This window comes from Tamandua tetradactyla, chromosome 12 (assembly GCF_023851605.1).
Source record: "Tamandua tetradactyla isolate mTamTet1 chromosome 12, mTamTet1.pri, whole genome shotgun sequence".
NCBI lineage: Eukaryota > Metazoa > Chordata > Mammalia > Pilosa > Myrmecophagidae > Tamandua > Tamandua tetradactyla.
In genome coordinates this window covers 18339982-18360983 of record NC_135338.1, presented here as the reverse complement: position 1 = coordinate 18360983, position 21002 = coordinate 18339982, and the positions used below count along the sequence as shown (strand labels likewise).

The 21002-nt window shown below is 42.6% G+C and overlaps 2 pseudogenes; one reads left to right on the top strand and one right to left on the bottom strand.

The window, feature by feature from the left end:
• LOC143651350 (keratin, type I cytoskeletal 18-like) overlaps positions 1 to 4117 on the top strand; it is a 57960-nt pseudogene extending 53843 nt beyond the window's left edge.
• Positions 4118 to 18682: 14565 nt separating this feature from the next.
• On the bottom strand, positions 18683 to 20471 carry LOC143651349 (acetoacetyl-CoA synthetase-like; annotated as a pseudogene).
• Between the last annotated feature and the right edge of the window lie 531 nt (positions 20472 to 21002).

The window sequence follows — 21002 nt, the reverse complement described above, 5'->3', positions numbered from 1 at the left end:
AAAACATGCCCAAATGGTGATGGTCAGCATCTCACACACACTCCCACATGCTCTAAGGAAGTCTATTCACACCCACAGTGACCACTTACAGGTTTGCCTAGATTTGGCCCAGGTAGTGTGGGACACAGTTGAAAACCGATATCAGGGAACTCCAAGAGAAATGCCTCTCTTTGTGGTCTAGTGGGTATGAATCCAAGACCACATTTTTCACTTGCAAGGCACCTTCTAGCCAGGATGGGAAGAGTTGTGGATCCAAAATGATCATGACAGCTGTGGGTACAATTTCCAAATTTTAAAATCTGTGTGTTTATGATGTGAAAATAAAGAAAAATCACAATGATCCCTTTTGGAGGCTCTATGGAGCTAACTCAGTATTCACACCCATGATTCAACCAGGCAGCCTGGGTTTTGGGTCCATGCAGCAGTTACTCATGGCCTTTGGGCCTGTTCTCATCCCAAGTGGGCAAACACATGACTGAATGTGAGAGCACATAGTTTGTCTGCACTCCATGATGGGTACCTTTATTTTCTTTCTAGTGAGCAAAACATGCCTTCACATCCATCATCTCAGGGGAAGCTTTCTGACTCCCTTTCAACTGTTTTCTAAATCCTCTGCTATCATCCAGCACCATTTTCAGAGAGGGGCAGGGTAGGTGGGCCCCCATCTTTCAGGAAAGGAGGACTAAGGCCTTTGGGAATAAGGACCCAGAGAGGGAGCCACATAATAAAGAAGCAGGAATTCTGGCCCAGCAGTGCATTGCAGCAGGCTCTAAGGCAAAGCAGATAGGTAGAAAATAGGATCAGAGAGGAAGTCAGTGCTCTCTGCAAGGTGCCCCAGAGCATGGAACACTCCATGGCCCACTGCTCAAGAGGCTTAGACTTGGACTGCCTTTACCAGGGCCTCAGTCACCTTTTCCAGAGTAATGCAGTATCCAGAAGAGGTATCTGCATTTTTAAAGACTTCTAGCTCTGAGATCACTAGAAGTGAAGTCATCCAGGATTGGGGAGTGGGGTACCTTATGGGAGGACACTCTGACAGTTGTAGACTGATGTTCCCACTAGCAAGGTCAGTTACTTTTTAAGCAGATTCATTGAGTTAAGTGTTTCTTGAGCCTGCTTTTGTGAAAGTTTTATTCAGAAGGGTTTTGGGAGATCCATGGTGATTCTGGACTTGGATTGGAAGACTGATTTCTCCAGCACAGACCATATCTCATGGAGTCCACAAGGGATCAGGTAGTCTGGGGCTCCCAGTGAGTATGAGCTGACCAACTCTATCACCCCACAGAGCTGAAGATTCCTCACATGGTCAACATTTTCTACATGACTGATTTTAAGGCAATTATCATTTTCTTGTCACCAAGCAGACTTCCCCAGAAGGGACCAAGATCAAGAACAGGACACTCTAAGCCCTTCTGTGAAGGAAGAGGAAGGGACTCAAATTGCCAAAGGGCAGTACTAACTGACCCTGATGTCTATTGACCTTAGTTTCACTCTTCCTGTGCCTAGCTGGTTGAGTGGGTTGACCATCCCCAATGAGATAGGCCAATCCATGTGGGCACTTCCCTCACAACCAGCTTATCAAGACCTGCATACCATGGCTCCAGCTTCATCCCTGTACTGCTCCTGATGTCAGGATGACCTTGCCCATTAAGAGACTGACATGGACTCCCATGGACCACTCATTATCTTAGGAAGCTCTGCACTTTCCTCAGGCCCATGGGTGCTCACCCAAGATCTTTCCAGGGGTCCCAAACCTACCTTACTCCACTGCAGCATTTCTCAAGCTGCATAATGAATTACCATTGGAAATAGGTAACATTTGCTTGGTGTAAATAGCAACTGCAAGACTTGAATATTATATTATACCCTGTTTCTAGTACAGCCTGAGAACTGAGCATTGGTTCTGTCACATAATGTGTTGATTTGAATGAGATGCTGGCTTTCATCCTGTCTTTCAAATAAGAATTCATGCAGGGTCATCAGTCAGTTTGTTGTACATGGGAAAAGCAAGAGGAACAGTGAACTTTCCATGGCTCCCCAAAAGAAACACACTGGCCTCTTTCCCAGAACAAATGTACATTGCAGTGTCAGAGCCAGAAGTTTAGTCTGACCATCTGAATTCCTTGCTGTGGAGGTCAAAGGACATTACAGAAGTCATAGCAACCACTGAGCAAAATGTGGATATCTTTCAAAATTACATTTGTAAGGACCTTAATTCCAACTATATGCTCCTTGTGTGAAATACAAAATTATAGACAAAGTAAAAACTTCTGACTCAGTCCCAAGACTGGTGGTTGGTCAGAAAGAATAGGTGGAGCACAGAACATTTTTAGGGTAGTAAAAGTATTCTGGATTCTACTGTGTAGCTGAATGTATGACAGCATGCAAGGATCTGAGGTCTCTTTTGTACAGCTCTGCATCCCTTCCATAGGAGTGTAGCTCAAGTTTGGTGTGAAATACCAATGAATGACATAGCAAAGAAAATGAATGTTCAACATTAATCCAATTGGAAACAAATTGCTAGATGAGAAGTAAACCAACTTTCAACATAATATTATCAAGATATTCAGATGCACAGAAGCCAGGAAATAATTACAAGGTACATTAAGAACCAAGATTATATGGCTAAGCCAAATGATCAAATTAAGAAGTTAGAGGAAAAACAGAATTTGGAAGAATGAATCAAGGATGGTCAACAAATCTAAATAACTTCAACAAGATGTTTAATGATATAAAGGATATTAAGAAGACACTAAGAGAGTATAAGAATTAGAGATAGCCATATCCTAAGTCCTGGACTCTTGCCTTCCTCATCATAGAACATAAATTTACCACCCACTCTACCACTTTCTGCACCAAATACTAATCTTTGAGTTCTGTCCAGTTGCCCAGCCACTGGGTTTGGTTGATGAGCAGCACACCCAGTGTCTATGCAGCACACCCAGTGTCTATGCAGGTGCCAGTGGCTTGGGCTACCAAGCCACAGTGTCCCACTCCCCTGGCTCTCAAGGTATCTGGGACCCAAGAGCCTTGCCATTGGGATATCCAGAGGTGTAGTGGGAATGGAGGGCATCCAGGGCAAGAAGGCAACCATGCAGGCACTGAACAACTACCTGGCTTCTTACCTTGACAGGGTGAGAAGACTGTAGACAAAGAATCAGAGATTGGAGGGCAAAATTTGGGCACACCTGGTGAAGAAGGGACCCCAAGTCAGGAACTGAGTCCACTACTCGAAGATCATCAAGGAAACAAGGGCTCAGAACTTTGAAAATTCTGTGGACAATGCCAGAAACCTTCTGCAGATTGACAATGCCTGACTGACTACTGATGACTTCAGAGTTAAGTACAAGATTGAGCTGGCCATGTGCCAGTTTGAAGAAAATGTCATCTATTGGCCCAGAAAGCCACTGATGACAAGAAAATCACTCAGCTGCAGCTGGAGATGGAGATCCAGGCTCTCAAGGAGGTGCTTATCTTCATGAAGAAGAACCATGAAGAGGAAGTAAAGGGCATACAAGCCCAGATTGCCAGCTCTGGGCTGACCATGGAGGTTGATGCCCTCAAGTCTCAGGACCTCAACAAGATCATGGCAGACATCTGGGTCCAGTGTGATAAGTTGGCTCAGAAGAACCAAAAGGAGCTGGACAAGCACAATTCTCAGCAGGCTGAAAAGCACCACAGTGGCCACCTGTCAGTCCTCTGAGATAGGAGTTGCTAAGATGACACTCATGAAGCTGAGACTTATGTCCAGCCCTTGGAAATCAACCTGGATATCATGAGAAAGGAAGGCCAGCATGAGAAAACCTGCAGTAGGTGGAAGCTCACAATACCCTGCAAGTGGAGCAGCTCTATGGGGTCCTGTTGCACCTGGAGTCAGAGCTGGCAAAGACCTGGACAGAGGGGCAGCAGCAGGCCCAGAAGTATGAGACCCTGCTGAATTTCAGGGACAAGCTGAAGGCTGAGATCATCACCTACTGCCACCTACTAGAAGATGGGGTGGACTTCAGACTCAGTGCTGCACTGGGCAACAGCAACTCCATGCAAAAACATCACCCTCTGGATCATGGATGGCAAAGTGGTATCTAACACCAATGACACCAAAGTTCTGAGGCATTGAGGCAGCAGATGCAGGATCCCTTTGGGGAACAGGTGGCCAATAAAAATTTCCACTTCTTCAAAAAGAAAAAGAATTACTAAGAATACATCGAAAAATAGCAGATCTAATGGAAAGGAAAGATATTTTAGATGAAATTTAACTGATACTAGAGATACAACTGCAGATCTGAAGAAACAGAGGAAATGGTCAGGGAAGGTGACAGAAAACCTGAACTCAAACATGCAAATGAACAAATGGAGAAAAAAAGCGTATACATTTGAGCTGGGTTACAGGGAAATAACCGAGAGCATGAAGCACACAAATATGTGGAATATAGGTATCCCAGAAGGAGAAAAAATGGGGAAATGGCCAGGAAGAACATTTCAGGACATAATAGCTGAAAATTTCCCAACCATTATAAAAGACATAAATATGCAAATCCTAGAAGCCCAACATACCCCAAATAGAATAAATTCAAATAGATCCACTCCAAAACATGTGCTACTAAATAGTCAAATATTAAAGAGAAGGGGAGAAGTTTGAAAGCAGCAAGAGAAAAAGTATTCACCACATGCAAGGCTCAATGCTGACTTCTCAGTGGACACCACAGAGGTGAAAAGACAGTGGTGTGATATATCTAAGTTACTGAAAGAGATAACTGTGAGCCAAGAATTCTTCATCCAGAAAAACTGTCCTTCAAAAGTGAAGTACTTAAAATATTCACAGATAAACAAACATTTAGCAATTTTATTAACAAGAATCCTGGCCTGCAAGAAATACTAAGCAGAGTTCTGCTGACTGAAAAAAATACATAGGAGTGAGGTTTGTAGAAGTGTACTGAAGTGATGCCAATCAATAAGTGTAACTGAAAAAAACAAAAAGAGAAAAAATTAAAAATTCAACAAATAAAGGTCAAAGGATAAAATGCTCAAAGTAAAGATGTCTTCTAAAGTAACAACATTGAGAATTAATGGGTTAAACTCCCCAATAGAAAAGAGGCAGGTTGAGTGGTGCGATAGTGGCTCAGTGACAGAATTCTCACCTGCCATGCTGGAGACCTGGGTTTGATTCCCGGTGCCTGATCATGCAAAAAAAAAAAAAAAAAAAAAAAAAAAGATGCAGATTGTCACAAATGATTTAAAAAATCCAACTGTATGCTGTTTACAATAAACTCATCTAGACCTAAAGACACAAATGCGATTAAATTAACAGGATGGAAAAAGATCATCCATATGAGCTGTAAACAAGAAAATCTGAGGTAGCTATACTAATATCCAACAAAATAGACTTTAAATGCAAAAATGTTAAAAGAGACAAGAGAGAACACTATGTATTAATAAAAACATTATATATTAATGAGCTAGTCAAGTTGCCCCAAACAGCACTGGCAAACCTTGAGGAAGTAATAGACATCTCTATAGTGATAGTGGTTGACTTCAGCACACCACTTTCTGATAGAGAGAGGATCTAACAGAGGATCTACACGGAAATAGAAAACCTAAATCACATGATAAAATAACTCTACATAACAGACATATAGAAAATTGCACCCCAATTGCAAAAGCAGGATATGCATATTCTCAAGTGCTCATGGAATTTTCTCAGGAAAGTCCACATGCTGGGACATAAAATAGGTCTTAATAAATTTTAAAAGATTGAAATTATACCCAACATTTTCTCTGCTTATAAGGGAATGAAGCTAGAAATGAATAAGAACTGGAGATCCACTAATTTCACACAAATATATGGACGTTAAACAACATGACCTTAATTGGTAAAAGAAGAAATTGCAAGAGAAATCAGTAAATATTTTGAGATAAAAGAAAACAAGGATTTAGCATATCAGAACTTATGGGATGCAGAGAAAGTAGTGCTAACAGGGATGTTTATAAACCTAAAAGCCAACATTAAAAAGAAAGAACTAAAGTCAATAGAACCAGTGGAGAAAGTAGAGAAAGAACAGCAAACTAATACCAAAGTGAGCAGGAGGAAATAAATAAAGATTAGAGTGGAAATAAATGAAATTGAGAACAAAAGAAAAACAGAGAATCAATAAAAGCAAAAGTTTTATTTTAAGATAACTAATAAAATTAGAAAATTCTTAGCTGTCCTGGCAACCAAAAAGAGAAGACATGCAAATAAAATTTTAAAGTGAGTGGGAGATAATTGCCATGAGCCCTGAAGAAATAAAAAATATCATAAAGGAATACTATGAAAAATTGTTTGCAATAAAACTAGACAAGATAGATTAAATGGATAACTTCCTACAAAAACACAAACAGCATGCTGTTCTAGTTTGCTAGCTGCTGGAATGCAATATACCAGAAACAGAATGGTTTTTAAAAAGGGGAATTTAATAAGTTGCTATATTACAGTTCTAAGGCCAGAAAAATGTCCCAATTAAAACAAGTCTATAGAAATGTCCAATCAAAAGTATCCATCCAGGGAAAGATACCTTGGTTCAAGAAGGCTGATGAATTTCAGGGTTTCTCTCTCAAGTGAGAAGGCACATGGTGAACACAGTCAGGGCTTCTCTCTCAGCTGGAAGGACACATGGCAAACATGGCATCATCTGCTAGTTTTCTCTCCTGGCTTCTGGTTTCATGAAGCACCCCGAGAGGCATTTTCCTTCTTCAACTCCAAAGGTCGTTGGCTTGTGGACTCTGCTTCATTGTGCTGCAGCATTCTCTGCTCTCTCCAAATCTTTTATTCTCCAAAATATTTCCTCTTTTATAGGACTCCAGATACTTATCAAGACCCACCCAAATAGGTGGAGACATGTCATCACCTAATCCAGTTTAACAATCACTCTTGATTAAATCACATCTCAAGGGAGATTATCTAATTACATATTCAAACATACAGTATTGAATAGAGATTATTCTGCCTTTACAAAAATGGGATTTTGATTAAAAGATGACTTTTCTAGGTGACATATATCCTTTCAAACCAGCACAGACTGCACTGACTTGAGAAGAAATAGAAGACTTCAGCAAACCAATCAGAAGTAAGACATTGAATCAGTCATCAAAAATCTTCCAAAAAGGAAAAGCTCAGAACCAGGTGGTTTCACAGGCAATGTTTTATGTAGCATTCCAAGAAGAATTAACACCAATCCTGCTCAAACCCTTCCGAATATTGAAGAGCAAATATATGTAATTCATTCTATGAAGTGAAAATAACCCTAATACCAAAACCTGCTAAAAATAATATAAAAAAGAAACTACAGATAAATCTCTCTAGTGAATATAGATACAAGCCTCCTGAACAAATTACTTAAAAATCAAATCCAAGAGCACATTAAAGCAATTGTACATGATGAAGTAAGTTTTCTTCCAGGTATGCAAGGGCAGGTCAACATACCAAAATCAATACTCTCCATGAAATACTCTGCATCAACAAATCAAAATGGAAAAGATCATGTGAATTAATACTAAAAGGCATTGACAGAATCCAGCACTCTTTCTTTATAAAAACACTGAAAGGCAAAAATTTTCCCATCATGATACAGCACATATATGAAAAACTCACAGCTAAAATCATACTTTTAGCATTCTCTCATAGATCAGGAACAGAAAAGTATGCCCACTGTCACCACTGTTACTCAACAATGACCTGCAGTTCTAGCTAGAGCAATTAGGTAGGAAGAAGAAATGAAAGGCATTCAAATTGGCAAGGAAGAAGTCAATTTTTAACTCTTTGCAAAAGACATGATCCTATATTTAGTAAATCCCATAAATATAATGACAAACCTACTAAGTTAAAAAATGAGTACAGCTAAATTGAAGGATAAAGATCAATATGGAAAAATGAATGAGGTTTCTATACACTAGTAATAAGTTAACTGAGGAGTTAATAAAGAAAGAAATTCCATTTACAGTAAAAATTAAAAGAATGAAATACCTAGGACTAAACTTAACTAAGGATGTAAATGATGTATTCAGAGACACCTATGAAATATTACTAAAATAAGTCAAAGAAGCCCAGAATAAATAGAAATACATTCCACATTCATGGATTGGAAGGATAAATACCATTAAGATGTCAATTCTATCTAAACTGATATACAGATTCAATGCAATACCATTCAAAATTCTAACAGCCTAAGTTGCAGAAAATAGAAAAGCTAACTATCAAATTTATTTGGAATAGTGATGGCCTTGAATAGCAAAATCCATCTTAAAAAGAATGAAGTGGGAGGTATCACACTTTGGGATTTAACATGTATTATGAAGCCATAGGGGTCAAAACAGCATGGTGCTGGCATAAAGGTAGACAAATTGATCATGGAATCAAACTGAGATTTCATAAATAGGCCCTCAGATCTGTGGCCAAATGATTTTTGACAAGTCTGCAACATTTGGAACAGAGCAGTTGCTTCAACACATTGTGGTGGAATTGGATAGTAATATCCAAAACAATGAAAGAGGACCCCTATCTCATACCCTTTTCAAAAATTCACTTAAAGTTATCAAAGGTCTAAATATAAGAGCCAGTATAACAAAACACTTAAAAGAACATATAGGGAAATATCTTCAAGACCTAGTGAGAGAAGGTAGTCTTCTAGACTTTACACCCAAATCACAAGCAATGAAAGAAAATCTAGATACAGGGGACCTCCTCAAAACTGAATATTTCCACGATTCAATGCACATTCCCAAGAAGTTGAAAAGTCAGCTGAACTAATAGGAAAATTTATTTGGTAACCAGATATCTGCAAGGGGGTTAATATCCAGAATAAATAAGAAATCATACAACTCAACAATAAACAACCAAATTTAAAACTGGGCAAAAGACCTTGGTAGACATTTTTCCAAAATAGAAAAATCACAAAAAATGCACATGAAAAGATGCTCAATTTCACTAGCCATTAGAGAATTGCAAACCAATTCCATAACGAAATAATCATTTTTCATCTAATAGAAAGGCTGTCATAAAACAAACAGGAAAACATGAGTATGGAGAGGATGAAGAAAAAATTATTCACTGCTGGTGGGAATGTAAAATGGTACAGCCTCTATAAAGGATGGTTTGGTCGTTCCTTAGAAAGGTGTGTATAGAGTTGTCTGATGGACTAGCAGTTCCACTTCTCAGTATATACCAAAAAGATCTGAATGCTGGGAGGCAAACAGGTACTTGCACATTGATGTTCATAGTGGCCTTATTTACAATTGCCAAAGTACGGTAACTGCACAAGTGTCCATCAACACATGAATGGATTAAAAATGTGGTATACACATACAATGGAATACTATTCTGTAGTGAGAAAAAATGAAGTTCTGAAACACACACCATGATGAACCTTGAAGATATTACGGCAAATATTGTATGAGCTCACTAATAGGACTGAATTATAACATTTAAACTCATAGACAAACATCTAGAATGTAGGTTACCAGGGGATGGAAGAGGGCTAGAGAATGGGGAATGGTTGCTTTAATAAGTGCAGAATATTTAATTAAGTTGAAGTTAAATGTTTGGAAATGGATAGAAGTGATGGAAGCACATTCTTGTGGGTGTAATGGTTATGCAGGATTGTGAATGAATGTGATTGAAAGGGGGAGTTTAGAGACACATATGTCACCAGAAGGAAAGCTAGAGGTAAAAACATGGGATATATAATAGAGTGAATCTTCTCATAGATTATGAATATGATTAATAGTACTAATATTAAAATACTCTCTTATGAACTAGAACAAGTATATTGCAAATGACAAGGAGTTAATAATAGAGGCATATTTGGGAGACAAGGTACCTATTGCAAACTATGGATTATAATTAACAGTAATATTTTAATGTTCTGTCATGAACAGTAACAAATGCATCACATTGACACTAGGTGTCAACAATAGTGGGTATGGGAGATTTTGGATTTTTTTATGTTTTTATTTCATGTAATAATTATTGTTATTATTATTTTTGGAGTCATGACAATGTTCTAAAATATTCTAATCTATATAGTGATATGAGAGCCATGGATGGTATTCTATCACAGATTGTTTGGGGTGAGGAAATATCTCAATAAAATTGAATTTGACAATACCCAGAGAGATTCTAGATTTTGAATTCCAGTCCTTCCATGTGATGGGGAACTTGAGGCTCACACAGACTGGGTGCTACTGCAGCTGTAAGGTGGATATTTCCTCATGGGCAAACCTTGCTTTCACACCATCTCTGCCTTCCCCTTGAGTTTTGGAAAAGGTACAATAAGGTTTACAAGTGCCCTGGTCTTGCCTCAAGAAATAGGGGAGGATTTACTTACTCAGAAGGCACCTGGTATGCAGGGTAGCTAACCATTGAAATTCTACACTGTGACCCTGAGGGATGGACTGATTTTTTTCAAACCCATTGCAGACATGCACCAAGTGTCAATTTACATTCCTGCATTTGGTAAACAAGTCTTGTGGTCTTGCATGGTCTGGTTCTGTGCCTTCTTGGTTCTCCACTTAGATAGTCTCTGGTAACCTGTCATGCACCACAGGATACTACTGGGAGTCCAGCTGCCACTCTGGACAACATCCCCTGTGTGTAAGTTTGCCTACATCACTGTTTTCAGAGTAGGTACATCTCTTCCCTGGCATTTTTGAGATCCTGAGCAAGACTGGTGACACCCTGAGACCTGAGACTTTGTTTTTACAGCAGCACAGTAGCATTTATAGAAATTGATTGAATGAGTGAATGTATGAATGAATGAAGAAATGAATGTTAGAAAAGATCATTGTCTTTGTGCCCAGAAAAATTGTTTGATTTTCTGTATTTCAAGTGAAAATACAATTGTCTTAGTTAAATAAGTTTATAAGTAACACCTGCAGTTCTGAGATGTATTTGTTCAAATTTTCAAGCAGTGTTTATAAACATTTACTTCTGTTTGGAGAACAGCTGACTTCCTCTTACTGCCTCCAATACTACCTGAAAAAAATTGTCAGATGTGCAAGAATTTCCTGCACAGTTGCCTTGAATTCTCACCTATCCATTGGGCTGCCCTTGTTTTTAGTAATCAGTTTTCTAGCCTCAATGGAGATGAGGGCTGAGCTTCAGTAGGGGATGTGAATTCAGACCCTCTCCTGCTGGTTCTCCCAGACAACTCTGAAAATAGGCAGGGCCTGGGTCTTCAGAAGGCAGGACCCCTTAGGGTGGTACAGAGAGCACCTCAGAATCAGTGGTGATGGGCTAGTTTCATGGGATCCTCAGAATCAGGGGTTTCCTGTGTGATGAAAATCTTGGGAGGCTAGAGTTGATTTTGTGGTTACTGCAAATATATCTAAGTATGAGCATTTCAACTTTTCATCAATATTACAAATTATAAAAAAAGCTTTGATATTGTTTATTTTGTAAAAGTCTCCTAAGTCTTGTGTCTATTTTGCAAATATAGCAGATGTCAGTTCAGACTTCCCGCAGCAAGTGTACCTAATAGCCACGAGGGGCCAGTGGCTTCCGTATAGCAAAAGCCAAAACAGAACACATTGAAGCAAACTTATTGGGTAGAGTAACAGTTTGCAAGTATTTCCCACTTTTCAGGCCAAATGATCTCAGTAGCAACTTCAACTTGAAGAATGTAGAAAAAAAAGCAGCCACCAAAACATATAAGGAATTGATATTGGTGTATTTCAATAAAACTTTATTAACAAATGGAGACAGGGGTCCTGACTTGACCCCCATGCATTGTTTATTCCCCATTGGTCTAGATTTCCTTTTAACTGATTCTTTTCTCTCCAAGCATGGGACTTTAACCAGATGCATATCCAGGTGTCCATTCTGCTGGGTTCCCTTCCCTCTCCTTCACTCCTCTGTTCCCCTATCATCCTCCTCTATTTGTGGACTCCCACACCCTGGACTCCCTCAGCACTGGGTCTGATCTCACACTGAGGAGACCCTCCTTGGTTTGGGGGGCTGTGTGGTCCCTTGTGTTTCTCAGAGCGGAGCAGTCCCAGGACCAGCTGAGCTCTGTCTCCCTCACACTGGCTGCCTCTCCTCCCAGCCCTTCCTGGGCTGTTTCCCCTCAGGAGTGAAGGAAGGGAGGAGCCAGGAGGGGTAAGGGGTCCTCCCACCTGCCCCAAGGAAATGGGGAACCAGAGAGAGGACACTCAGGATTCTAGTGTCACAGCTGCTAGGTCTTGGCTGGCCTGTCACTGTCCTGTGTCCTCTTGGTTACTGAATCCACAGCAAATTCCCTCAGTGAGCCACTCAGCTGAAAATGGTCTTCAGTGATTCCTTGCAGGGGAGGCCCCTCATTGGGCTCCTGGCTTAACTGAGGTAAAGGGGCTGCAGCCTGGAGAGGAGGCTCCCTGTGGGGGGCCTGATGTTCAACACACCTGGGCTACAGCAGCCAAATGTTCTTGTCCTCTGAGGACATTCAGGCCAGGCCCTGCTGAGCCCCAAGCAGAGAGGACAGAGGGGAGCTCAGGGTGGGTGATGATTTGCATGTAGGGTCCTCCCTCCCCCAAGTGGGGCAAATGGGTAAAAGAGACATTCAGCAGCTCTGGAGCAGCTTTCCCTGGGGCATCTCCACCAAGGCCTGGAACTGCTTCCTCATCACCCTCCTCACTCTATGCCCAGGTGACTATCTGTCAGGGGACCAGGAGAAGGGACAGGGAGAGAACATTCTGGCCCAGCCATGTCCTTCTTGTCCTAGGGATGTGACATGTCAATGGCTGCAGACTCAGCATCCCTTTGGTTCCTTTCCTTATTCCAGGGTCCTGGGCACAGTCTGGGCTGATGTAGGAAGCCTCAGTGTCAGGGTCTCCTGGACAGACTGTCATCATGAATTGCAAGGGGAGCAGCTACCTGGAGTAGTTGGTGCTGGCTGGTACCAACAGCTCCCTTGGCCCCCAAACTGTGATGCTTGGAACTGCTCAACCCTCAGGGATCCCAGCTCAGTCTCTGGCTCCAAGTCGGACAGCCTGTCCTCCCTGACCATCTCAGGGCTCCAGCCTGAGGACAAGGCAGTCTATTACTGCTCAACAGTTGATAACAGCACTTGTGTACCCACTGTGCTCCTGACACAAGGGGAAGTGAGATACAAACTTCCTCTCCCTCTGCCTGGCTCCTTGCTTTTCACTCTGCATTATTTTTCTGTTAATAATGCAATATCTATAATAAAAAGTATAATGAAATTCTAATTACAGGTATCAAAATTACTAAGATTATTAAATCTAACATCAAATGTTGGTGGGACATGTAACAAGTAGAAACTTCAGGGTTGCTGGTTAACCTATAAAATGTTACAGCTCTTTGAAAAACATCTTTTGAGTTTCTTCTGAAGTTAATCATGCACTTTCTTCTTTGACCTAGAAATTCTAGCTTCATGTATATACAGGAACAGACACATGCAAAATTATGCATAGCAGTTTTATTTTTGAGTCCAGTGAGGAAAACAACCCATTGGCACATCAATAGGAGAAAGTAAAAAAATAATAATAATAATAAAAGGAGAAAATATAATCTCATTCTAGTATAGGAATGTGATGGACTGCTTTTTAAGCTATAACAACCACTCAACTACTGAGCCACATGACATGGATTAAAATTACCCAGGTGCTTTGTGGAGAACCTCTCTTCAGTGTCTTCCAGCACATTGGCCCTCTTATTTTAGGATTCTTGGGAGTGCAGTCTTTGGAGGTCCCAAGACATTGCAGCAGCACTGGTTTGATTATCTCATTTCCGCTCAATGTCAGTTGTAAAAATGCTACCTCTAACTCTAAACCAGGTGAGGGGTGGGGGATTGAGGCAGCCCTTGGGGTCTCCTCTCAAATATCTCCCTCTTCTCTGAATTAACATCTTCAAGTTTGTGAAAGGAGGAGGAACAGGACCAAAGAAATTATCTGTAGGTACCCATCCTTCTTCCTTAAGAAGACAGCCTTTCTGGAGTGGTGGTGAGTAGCTCTCCACTTCTTATCAGCCTTCATTGAAGTTGACTCTTCACAGTCTCTAGTGTGGAGTGGGAAGCCCCAGAGGTACTGCTGATGAGGAGCTCAGGCCCATGCAGGACACAGGAATATTCAGGGTTCCTCTTCCTTAGCTGCACCCTCCAAGTGATACACAGACTTCTCTGCTGGACCAATCCCTGGAAGTCTGCAGCATCCATTCTCTCTGGTCAGTTTGACTCCAGCTCTGGCTGAGTTGTATAAAATCCACCTTATGCCTCTTAGTACAGGGAATGTGAGGGAGCAGTTTTTTCTTCTCTCAGTCTATTCTTATTGCCATTTCTCTTTAGTTGTTATTTTCCAAATTCTATAGTAGGGAATGTGGCATAATCAGAGCCAAATAAAATGCCCTAAAATGTTATGTGTAATTCTATAGCAGTCAGCATTTCCCCAGCTTGGGGTACAGAAAGCAGTCATGGGGTGCACAGGTAGTTCAGTGGTTAGAATGTCCACCTTTCATGTGGGAGACCTGTGTTTGATTCCTGTACTATGCACCCCCCCAAAATAAAGAAAGAAAGAAAGAGAGCAGTCATGGATCCCTCTCTTATTTCACTCAGGGAGAAGGAAGTTTCATTTCAGAGATTTCTGTTCCCACTGTACCTGTTTTATGGTAAGGAGGAAAATATAGGAGGATTATATTGAAATGACATGAGTCATAAAACCTAATTTCTGAGCTGACCCCTTAGATGCCAATTCTAAGAAAACAGAAATGAGCATACCATGGCCCACTTGCTACCATATACACATTACAGAAAACAGGGATTCCAGGACCTTATCTGACTGCAAAGAGATGTCCAGCTCAGCCAGGTGTGGGGCAGGCATATGAAGATGCTTACAAAGTGCATCCCAAATGGCCTAGGTCCTGCCATCCTGGGCCTCACTGTCCAATGAGCACAATGGGCATTGATAGCTGGTCGATGCTTCCAAGAAGTCCACAATGTTTTCACCTCCTGGAGTTCACACTCCTGTGGAGACCACTCCCACACAATGACCAAGGGCATATAATGAAGGGATGGTGACCCGTTTTGAAGTTAAGAGGTAAAAGAAACTGGGCTTATGTCCAGCTAGCTCTGTTTCTCTATATCTCATCTTTACCTTTTAGAAATTCAATCCAGTGCTTTCTGGTCACCCACTCTGAGGGAAGCCAGCAGCCAAGTAGGAAATCACCCTCAAAGGGGGACCTGAAGCCCCCTGAACACAGTCCCATGATGCTCTTGTGGGTGGACACTCTAGACCTGGTCACACCCTCAGAGGTCTGCTGACCTGCGCTACAGCAACCTTGGGGGGATCCTGAGTCAGAACCCCACAGCAAGGCTGCCCCAGAATTTCTCACCCACAGAAATATGGGAGACAATCAATGCATTTTGTTTTCAACTGCAAACTTTGAGGATAACTTGTCACTTCACAACAGGTCACTAGTACAGCCTGTTTTCAGGATATCAAAATAAAGATCTATAACTTTCAGATATATACTTTTCCCCAGATGTTTTGCCTGAGAATGCTCCTGCAGTCATGTTTCTCATGACACCCGCACTCCTAGAGACCCTTTCTCAGAGGAAACTGAGCCTTAAACCAGAACCATGTGGTCACAGGTCCAAAAGGGCAGCCCTAGGAAGAGTGTTCATGGGGAAAACTCAGCAGTAACTTCCAGATCCACAGACACCTTGCTGAGAATCAGCTGTGAGCCCAAGGGCTTTTCAAGAGCATCTTAGTGTGAAGGTTCTGTGTCTTGGAGAAACACATCTGATGCCTGTTCTAGTTTTCTAGCTGCTGGAATGCAACACACCAGAGATGGATTTGCTTTCAATAAAAGGGGGTTTATTTAGTTGACATATAGTTCTTCAGAGGAAAGGCAGTTAACTCTCAACTGAGGTTCTTTCTTATGTGGGAAGGCTCAGGGCAATCTGGCCTTCTCTCCAGGCCTCTGGGTTCCAACAACTTTCCCCAGGATGATTCCTTTCTGTATCTCCAAAGGCCTGGGCTGTGCTGCAAGTGCTGAGATGAGATATGCTAAGCTGCTTGGGCTTTGCTACATTGAGCTCTCTCATTTAAGCACCAGTCAATTAAATCAAATATCATTCATTACAGCAGGCACACCTCCTAGCAACTGCAGATGTAATCAACAACAGATGAGGTTCACATGCCATTCACTCATGTCCACAGCAATAGAACTAAGCACCTTCACCTAGCCAAGTTACACCCAAATCTAAATACTACAATGCCCAAATTCAATACCACCTTGAATTGAGGGTGGAATAGTTCTAAGTTCTTTCAGTAGTGGTGATGGCCTGTCCTCTGAACAGTAGGTCATGCTGTGGCACTGCTTTCTGTTTCCTTAACTGGGTTCAGTAAGGACCATACACTCAAAAAGGTCCCAGTTTGGGGGTTTGGGCCCTATCCTACTGATGGTGACTCCACACCTGTGTCCTCTCTGGCCTGGCAAATTCCCTGAGAAAGGACCTTTGTGTTGTCTCAGCAGCTGCTTCCTCCCAGGGCTCTCTCAAGGAACAAACTCAACCTTCATCCTCCTCAGTCCACAGGATGAGCTGAGCTCCAGAATCAGGGCTCAGGGAGGTCCTGGGCAGGCAGAGTATGGGAACACATTTCCATGAACAGCCCCTCCTCTGGAAGAGGGTGGGAGAAAAAAGGAGGCTTGGGGCAGCCCAGCTCCACTCTGGACCCAGAGAGCTGTGTCCACCCTAGCCTGGACTCCTCTCCTATTTGTGTTTCTCTCTCACTGCACAGATAAGAAGACTCAGGGACTCAGGGTAGATCTCCCAGCCTGCCTCAGCCCCTCTGGTTTAGGTCACAAATAGCTTAGACCTGGACCTTGTCCCAGCTCCCATACATGTCTGTGTTGGCAGGTTCCCTCTCCCAGCCTGTGCTGACTCAGCTGTCCTCCCTATTGCATCTTTGGGAACAATGGCCAGACTCACATTTGCCCTGAGCAGTGGTGTCAGTGTTGATAGCTACAGCATATATTAGCATCAGCAGAAGCCAGAGAACAACACCTGGTTCTTCCTGTACTACTACTCAGACTCAGGCAAGCAGCAGGGACCTGAGTCCCCAGCTGAGTCTCTGGATACAAAGTTACCTCAAGCATTGCAGCATATTTTCACATTTTGGGGCTGCAGCCTGAGGATAAGCCTGAGTATTATTACATGACCGGGGACAACAGTGCTGCTCACATTGACACAGGCTGATGGGGAATTGGGACAAAACTCTGGCCTTCTCGGGGTCTCTGTGTATGCCTCTTTTCTCTTATTAAGTCAACTGCACTGACTGTTGTTCATGATGGCTTGCCCCATTTTCTTATTCCATGCTTCTGAAGCATCAGGGGAAGAAAAACAAAGCATAAACAAAACCAAATAGAAAAGAAGTAATTCTCATGACAATAACAAATTCTACCCCTGGATGGCCACATGGGGTAAAATCAAAGCCTCAGGAACTGAATTTTTACTCTTGGAGGAAAGCACTCCTGCCTTTGGTAGGATTCTCCTGGGGTCAGAAGCCCAGGGAAGCTCTCGTATATGGTCAATCCCTGAGAACACGGATGTTGCACACTGTGGTCAGAGCTCAGATGTACCCTTCCCTCTCATCAAGTGCACCCAGGGCTGGCTAAAGCACCCTGTGCACCAGAACAAGGTATGAAGTTGTGAAGTGCTGCTGAAGAAGCAGGTCCTGGGGAAATCTACATGCAGGCCTGACTTGGCTTACTCATTAGTGCCTACCTCTTCAATTGTAATATAAAGGAGAGAGGTTTAAACATGTGAGAATTGGGACCCTGAGACCAGTAAAGCGTGGATGGCCATAATTGCTGGGGAAACCCTGATCCTGCTCCAGGGAATCTAGAGGAAGTAGGTTCTACTGATATGACTTTCCCACAGCTGATGCCTCTCAGGGCCCCTGGGGACCCCTGTGGGTGGTTCATGCTGAGCCCACAGGAACTGTGGTGTGTCCTCCTCTCCTTCCACACCCCATCGGAGCTTTGCCACCCTCAGGGTATAGGTTGCATATGTGGACCATCAGAATTCAGGAACTCCCAAATATATCAAAAAGTAACTGCAGCCCAGGAAGTTCCTGAGAGGGCCTGTGGTCAGCATCTCCTTCAGGAAGAGCTGTGGAAACATTATGTGTTACCATGATGATTGGTACCTAGTGTCCACCTTCAGAAGTTTCAGCCTAGCAAGAGTGGTTATCACTGCAGAAAAGTTGAGTGTAATACCCATGCCTCCAAGAGCTCCCATCTCTAGCAATTGCCCTCCATGTCCATGTCTGGCACATAATTCCCCCATTACATCTGTGTGGGACCAAACCAGCTCAACTATTGTCTTCTACTCTTACTTATGCACCAAAATGCAGAGGTCTGATGCTCTAAACTTTGCTATTCTTTATGGGGTCAATGAAATGAATCCATTTTCTTCTTACTTTCCTAATGACCACAGAATCATTGTGTGTTCAGAGGCAAAAATAGCCCCAGCACATGCTATGTGGGGATAATAAGAATTACAGAGATCAAGAATGTGCGACACAGGAGACCCTGTTATCCTGCTGTCTTGAACTCAAAATGCTCCCTGCTCCTGGGCAAGCCTTTAAGGACCATTCCCTGAGCTCTGAAACCTTAGCAGAGCCTGGATTCTCTCTTTCTCTTCAGGTACCACCCTCAGGAGCTCCTGAAATCCCAGGTGTAGCACAACCTCCACACCAAGGAGATGACACTCTGTCCTCCCCCTTCTAGGATGAGGTTGTTGATGATGTTGTAGATGCTCTTTACCTGGGCAGGGCTGAATGCAGGCCCAGAAGCCATCTTCAGGAAGAGGAACACCTTCTCCCCCTGTCCTTGTTGCACTGGCACCCACACAGGCTGTCCATCACCTCCTTGAAGGCTTCCACAATGTTATAAATTTCCAAGCTGCAGAGTCACACTTGGTTGGGGTTGAGTGTGCTGTCACAGCAGCCAAGCTTGGTGATGTCCCCCTGTCTTGGGGTTGATCCTGTAGTGATCACTGGGCACCCAGACACAAGGAACTTAGATATCTAAGTATGTTGTTCTGTACTTTTTCACATTCTTGCCTTTCCATAAATATGTGGGCTGGCAGGGAATCAGCTTGGTGCCCACCCATTCACCTGTCTGTCTCCAGAATACCTTTCCTTCCTTGTTCCAGGGTTCCACCACCATGCCCAGGTTCCATACCTGAATGTCTCCGTTGTACACGGGAACACGAGAATCATGACCCAGGAAGCATGAGATGAGGTCAGTCCCATCTGAGATGGAGCCCTGGAGGATGCTTCTCTTAATGTATCTTAGATGTACTTGTAGATTTGGGTTCTCAGCAGCAAGCCAGTGGATGGAATATAGGAAATACCTGGAGACAATTTTTCCAGTGGTTTCATACCCTTCTCTTTCAGTATCAACAGCCAATTGGCCCTGTTCCTTAGAATGGTGTTGCTTATCCATCAAAGTCCCACAGCACACTGGGTGTGGGGAGCCTGGAGGAGACATCATAGAAACAAAGGACATATCTGTGGACACCACAGTCATCAGCCAATTCCACGCCATACAGCCAATTGTAGTGCAATGCAGGACTATGTTACTGCAAGTCATGTCATGAAGCATGTGCTCTGTCAGGTCCTGGAGGAGGGTGTCATGACCAAATTCACCAGGTACTTGGGAGCACTCATTTTGCCCAATGAATTATCAAGAGAGGATGGTTGAAAGGTAGCTTCTCAAAATCCAGGTGGGATGCTTGTTCTCCTGTCCTGATTTCAAAAAAAGTCATCCAGAAATTGATCTTTGGAATCTTGGAAATGTCTATGTTCCCCCTGGTGGTGATGTAAGGTGCCACTAACAACTTTTTCAAGTCTGGTTGTCCCTTCTCTACCTGCTTCAGCTTTCCATGTGGCTATATACTTTGCATTGTTTACCACTGCCCCCACAGAAATGATGAGATTCAGCTGGTTTGGGGAAAATTGTACTATAACATGATTCACACAAAAGTCTGAGGAGTGAAGTTTTGAATGGCATCAATACTGGTGGCAGCCAGCATAGCCTCCACAGCATGTGCACATTTGGGCATATAACCAGCTACCTAATTATATATTTCCATGGCCATTTTCTTCATTGCTGCAGCAAACAGAGACACTTTTTGCTTTACCTCTTCAAGAGTCACCTTTGTGATTTCCTCCTTGTCTTCCCTTGCAATATAAAGGGAGACCCAGCCATTCTCCTTGTGTTGCAGCAGGTTTCCAGCATAGTTCAGGTGACTGCCTTTAAACTACTCAGGTACATCCTCAATACCTTTTGATGTGCCCACAACCTCTTTATATGTGCTTGACAAGACAATGCCATTGAATTTCCAGAACTCTTCCCAGAAGTCTGCATAGGATTCCATTGACCAATGGTATAAGTTAATATAATTTTCCAGTGCCAGACCAAAGGAAGTGCTGACCATGTTGGGAAGTAATACTTCCATATATGCTTCCTGATGGCAGGCTCCCACATCACCTGGATTATGTGTTTTCCTCCCACCTGGCCCATGGCTCTTTGAACTTGGATGTGAGCAAGGGCAGCTGGGCAGGTAACATGGACTGAGCATGGTTTGCTGCCCTGGGCCAGATATCCCATGCACCCTGTCCTGAGCCTCAGTTTAATACTGTATTTATTGTAAATACAATAACACAATGTTGCTGCTTTTCCAGATCCCAATTACTGTAGAAATAAGGATTCAATGGATCTTATTTTTATTTTGAATACCCTTCAACCATTTCCATGGATTTTATGATGCCAGGGGGGAAATGACTGCCATTTTCCATGGGAAGCCCCAAGTTCACAATTACTGAAGTGGAAACATGGAACACAAGGCAGGAACATTCCTGGTTCTGAGGGTTGAAGTCAACTAGACTTAGGTGTTATAAACAATTCACAATCAGGACCCACACAGCTGTGTTGGAGCAGGTGCTTCCATGTCTGTAACTCATGGAGA